This window comes from Hibiscus syriacus, unplaced genomic scaffold (genome assembly GCF_006381635.1).
Source record: "Hibiscus syriacus cultivar Baekdansim isolate YM2019G1 unplaced genomic scaffold, ASM638163v2 tig00110799_pilon, whole genome shotgun sequence".
NCBI lineage: Eukaryota > Viridiplantae > Streptophyta > Magnoliopsida > Malvales > Malvaceae > Hibiscus > Hibiscus syriacus.
This window is the reverse complement of record NW_024062868.1, coordinates 10,851-16,962: the sequence shown is the minus strand read 5'-3', so window position 1 is coordinate 16,962 and position 6,112 is coordinate 10,851. Positions and strand designations below refer to the sequence as shown.

The 6,112-nt window shown below is 32.4% G+C and overlaps 1 pseudogene; it reads left to right on the top strand.

Annotated features, from left to right (window-relative positions):
* Positions 1-302: 302 nt before the first annotated feature.
* On the top strand, positions 303-3,063 carry LOC120141393 (annotated as a pseudogene).
* Positions 3,064-6,112: the final 3,049 nt, after the last annotated feature.

Below are 6,112 nucleotides of genomic sequence, written 5' to 3'. Positions count from 1 at the left end.
TTTTTTTTAAATTTTATTTCTTTAATGAAGAGTTTTTGTATTTTATATTTTCCGGGAAATAAGCAGCCAATAAGAAGCAAATAGGTAACAGACAATTCAACTCTGCGGGTCCCAATCAAAAGCCACGGAATCAACTGGGCCACCACCCATATTTCATCACTCTCATCATGACCGTTGTTTCTTATAGGTCCCATCATCAACGTCCCAGATGCATTAACAAGTTTTTAATCAACAAACGTAGATCCCGGGATCGCCAATATCACCGAAATATCTGTATTTTATATATAACTTTGTTACAAAGCTTTGAATTTTGAATCATCTCTCCAATTTACCCTTTATTCGTCAAACAATGACCAATCTCGTTACAGGAGTAGTCCTTCTCCTGTTATCGGTCGCCGGCATCGTTTCTTCCACTAGAAATGTTATCGGAGACGTTCTCCGGTTGCCGTCGGAAGCTTCGAGGTTCTTCCACCGGAGCGACCACGATGAAGTTGGTGGCACTAAATGGGCGATCTGATAGCTGGATCTAATGGTTATTGGAATTACAGGCATCAGGTCAGAAAACTTTCACTGAATTAACTTTTTTCCACATTGACATGATTTTGGAAATATGATCATCGTCAACCTCCACCTGATATCCTGTAGTCAAACTAGTGTAATTTGTCGGCAATTTTTTTTAATCTATTTTATCATTCTATTGTGAATTTGTTTGTTGTTTGATCGGTCTTAAATTTGTTAAAATGTGTTGATAATTATTTCAGGCTGATGTTTGTCATGCTTATCAACTCCTAAGGAACGGTGGTTTGAAAGATGAGAATATCGTGGTCTTTATGTACGATGATATAGCTTTCAATGTAGAAAACCCTAGGCCTGGTGTTATCATTAACAATCCTCAGGGACCTGATGTTTATAAGGGAGTTCCAAAGGTTTGTTTTTTTTTAAGAAATTGTTGCTAATTTTACATTTCTGATTATGATCGTTGCCTTGCTGTTCTTCTGTAGGATTATACTGGAATAGATGTCAATGTTAACAACTTTTTGCGGCTATCCTCGGAAACAAATCTGCAATCACCGGGGGTAGTGGGAAGGTTGTAAATAGTGGCCCTAATGATATCTTCATATTCTACACTGACCACGGGGGTCCTGGTATTCTTGGTTAGTAATATCAAATTAACTGTTACTTTTGTGTTGCTTTCTGATCATGTCTTAGCTTTGTATCTTTTACTTGCAGATTCTAGTATGGTCTTCAGCTTGCAATTGATACTTGTTTCTAAAGATGCTAATGATTCCTTTTGTGTTAATACAGGGATGCCCACCTGGCCTTATATCTTTGCTGATGACTTGATTGAGTTTTAAAGAAAAAGCATGCTTTAGGGACCTATAAAAGCTTGGTAAATCAATGTTTTAACAATTATCGATTTTGAATGAGATCTCTTATTGCTTTATGCCGTTCTAAAGTTCTTGTCCGCATGGAACTTTGTAGGTATTCTATCTTGAAGCTTGTGAGTCAGGAAGTATCTTTGAGGGTCTCCTTCCCGAGGGTTTGATATCTATGCACTACAGCATCAAATGCCAAGAGAATAGCTGGGGAACTACTGTCCCGAAATGTACCCAAGTCCTCCCCCAGAATATGATACCTGCTTGGGAGACTTGTACAGTGTTGCTGGATGGAGGACAGGTTGATATCAAGCATGCTCATCGTATAAGTCCTTTTCATTTATCATTGGCAGTATTGAATATAACATCATGTCAAGTTGAATCTGATTGTCTAGATCTGTTTTCTCCATATTTAAGCAAGTTTTATATATATGAACTTCAGTTTGTTTCTTGGCTGCACCTTGTTGAGCTAAAGTTAGTAGACAAATGTAAAATGTCTGGGACAAAAGTGGGTGTTATACATGTAAATTTGATTCTTTAGTATGATCTAGACTAGAATAGATATCTTTCAAAACTGAGGAATCGGTTTTTGTTTTATTTTTATTGACTTGCATCCCCTGGAGTGAATCCTAATATTGTGTTTCTGTGAGCAGTGATGTACATAATTTGCGGACGGAGTCTCTGCACCAGCAATACGAAGTTGTAAGGCTTTTACAAAGTGTTTTTGCATGAACTCTTTCTTTTCTTTTATCAGGAAAATATAAAGATTTCATTTCATTGTGGGGTAGTTATTGATTACTGTTATCCAAAAGGAGGGAGCTTTACAATTTCGTTTTTTGGGCTTTTTGCAGGTGAAACAGAAGACTATCGGTAACAATTATGTTATGGCTCTCATGTCATGCAATATGGTGATATAAGGCTTAGCAAGGACATCTCTTTGCATACTTGGGCACAAATCCAGCAAATGATAACTTCACCTTTGTTGATGAGAACTCCTTCCAACTACCTACAAAAGCTGTTAACCAGCGCGATCTGATCTTGTCCATTTTTGGTCCAAGGTTTGTACCTTGTTTCTTCTTGAGATATATATATTAAACACAACACTCTTCTTCGCATCGATTTCTTTAAAAATGTCCTCGTTTGGAATGATTCCATACATTCGAAAGCTGTCACTATGCTAGTTTTAGAACCTATCTAATTTGGGGATTTCTCTCCGATCTACTTTACAGTATCGCAAGGCACTCGAGGGCTCTGTTAGGAAGGCTGAAGCACAGAAGCAGTTTGTTGAAGTCATGTCTCATAGAATGCATGTAGACAACAGTATGAAACTCATCGGAAAACTTTTATTCGAATAGAAAGGGGCCCGGAAGTTTTGAGTGCCGTTCGACCGGCTGGCCAACCACTTGTAGACGACTGGAATGCCTCAAAAAATGGTATTACTCTTGATTCTCAGTTTTGTTTTCTTTTCTCTGCTACTGTAAAACACACCTTGTTCATCTAAACAGGTGAGAACTTTCGAGGCGCATTGCTGATCGCTAGCCCAGTACGGGATGAAACACATGCGATCCCTTGCAAAATCTGCAATGCTGGAATTCAGACGGAACAAATGGCTGAGGCCTCGGCACAAGCTTGTGTTAGCATTCCTAACAATCGTTGGAGTTCTGTTCAGCAAGGGTTCACTGCATAAAAACATAGTGACCGGAATCGGCTAAAATATTATCGGCCGAAGCTTGGATAATGGTTATATTTTCGGATTGTGGCTTCTTGTATTCCTAATATTCCGAATGCTGCTGCATTTTGATGACTATCCATGTGATTTGCTTATTTGTATAATTATGCAGAAGCAACCATGTACCATAACTCCTAATGTATATACGGGTAGATGTGTTGTATCAGAAAATAATGTATGTATACAAATGCTGTATGATGCAATTAAATCCTTGTTTGATGATTATCCATGTGATTTGCTTACATGCTAATTTGGATATGATAATCGTTTGAGATTTTGAAGTTAGATTATATCATATATCAGTGAATAGGTTAACGTTCAATTCAAATTGTTATCATTTTTTAATGGAAAAATGATTTGTTTAGAACACAATGAAAAGTGGGGTGATTATTTTTTAACTTTTAATAGTTAGGAGACTTAAAAGAACATCTTATAGTCGGGATCATTTTGTAACTTTATAAGTCGGAAGACTCGATAAAGCAAAACCCTATGTCGAGGACCATTTATATACTTTACCCTTGACTAATTGGTTATATACTGATTAATATTAGAGTTGATTGCTTTACCCATCCTCAAACTATGATGATCATCTAATTTGATTTATGTACTTTTGAGCATTCCAGTTTCATCCTCAAACTTTGAGACTCATTCTAAATTAGTTCTAACTTTTGTGAATATTCCAATTCATCCTTAAACTATGATCATTTGATCTCCAAACTTTCAACCATTTTAATTTCATTCCAAACTCGTTATATGCTAATCCCATCACTTGTTACTAAAACAAGTTAGGCTAAACCATATTATTATAAGTTTAAGAAAAATTATATTAAACTATGGTTGGAACTAATTGTACATTTGGATGAATTTGAAGAAGAAATTGAAAGATTCAAAATTTTGAGTCTGATTTAAAATGAGAGTTATAGTTTAAAAATAAAATTAAAAAAGAACTAATTTAAAATGAAACTTATAATTTAAAGATGAAGTTAAAAATTTAAAATAAAATCATAATTTAAAATGTGAACAATTAAATCTTAATATCATACTAATTATAAAATTCAAATTTCAACAATCATCTTTCAATGATGAGTGTAAGTAGATATCTAAAGGGTAAACTATGTGTTTAGTACTTAAACGGTCAATTTTGATCTATTTTAGTATCTAAACTTTTAATTTTTTCAAAATCATACATAAAATTTAGTTTTTTTTCATTTTAGTACCCATGTTCAAAATTTAATGTTAAATTTTATAAAAAAAAAAGAAATTTAGGTACTAAAACGATCAAAATTAATAGTTAAAGTATTAAGCGCGTTATGTTTGTACTAAAATGAAAAAAAACTAAATATTAGGTATGATTTTAAAAAAATGAAAGGTTAAATATTAAAATTGATCAAAATTAGTCTAGGTACTAAATGCGTAGTTTACCTAATTTAAAATAAACGACTCGCGAAAAAAAGGAGAGAAAAAACAATGACCGCTCTTTTTCACCGACTCAATGACTTGTGAGTTACGGCTCGATAAGAGTGAAAGCTAGTTTTTGTAGCCAAAAAAAGAGAGATTTCACCCATCACGTGACTCCATAAAAGACCCGAAGACTTGAAATTTCCTTCACAAGGAAGAATGGATTGATCAAAGCATTAGGGTAATGTAGAATTATCATGAGAATGAAATTTATATTCTATTGTTTGATTAGCTCGAGAATTTTATTTTCGGTTAATATAAGATTACCATAGTGGATTTTTTGGGGTATATTATCGTGAATGTCATTACCTCTCTTTCTTTATGTATTGTTGGATTACCGGTGTTTTGGACTAAAATGCCCTTAATTATTATATTTTTTTTCAAAAATATATTTATTTTGTCATTGAATAATAAAAATTCTACGAATGTTAAATTATAAATTTATCCTTAAATATTTTAGATTTACAAAAAAAATTATAAAAAATTTATATGAAGTTTAAGGGTTAAAATAAAATTTTACCCTTTCATTAAACTTTTTTTTATTTTTAATTTTGTAAAAATATATAAAATTATGAATTTAATTTTTTTTAAAGAAAATATATAAATATTTTTTAACTTGTAATATTATACAAATATATAATAAGGATAATTTGGTCAAATACATTCCAATAATCTTTTATTCCTTTAACCAAACACGGTAATCTTACATTCATGTTAAGCCAACCAAACACAAAATACAACATTCCCAATAATCCTATTCATTGGTAATCTTACATTCCCACTGGTAATCTTATATTCCGTGAACCAAACGCATTAATGTGTTTGGTTGGGGGAGTGTGAGATTCTCATTGGAATGGAATTCACATTTTCCCGTTTGGTTGGCTGAGAATGTCATTCCCAGTAATCTTACATTACTAATAGTGAATTTTTTAGGGTATATTACCGGGAATGTCATTACCTCCCTTTCCTTAGATATTGTTCGATTACCGACGTTTTGGACTAAATGCTCTTAAAAAATTTCTTTAAAAAATACCCTTATTTTGTTATTGAATAATAAAATTTTACGAAGTTAAATTACAAATTTATCCTTAAACTATTTTAGATTTACAAAAAAAAATCTATAATTAAAATTTTATATGAAGTTCAGGGGTTAAAATAAAATTTACCCTTTCATAAACCTTTTTATATTTTCAATTTTGTAAAAAAAATTATATTTTTTTAAAGAAAATATATAATATTTTCAACTTGTTAAAAAAATATAATAAGGACAATTTGGTAAAATATACATTCCAATAATCTTTTATTCCTTTAACCAAACACGATAATCTTGCATTCTTGCTAAACTAACCAAACACAAATACACATTCCCAGTAATTCTATTCCTTGATAATTTTATTCCCAATGGTAATCTTACATTCCGTGAACCAAACGCACCCTAAAAGGTGTGTGTTGTCCACAAGAGACTCGACACGTCGTCTTTGGAAGAATCCGATCGAAAACATTGTAAAATTTATAAAATTTTAAGTTGGAAGTATTTAAAGAATTGTTT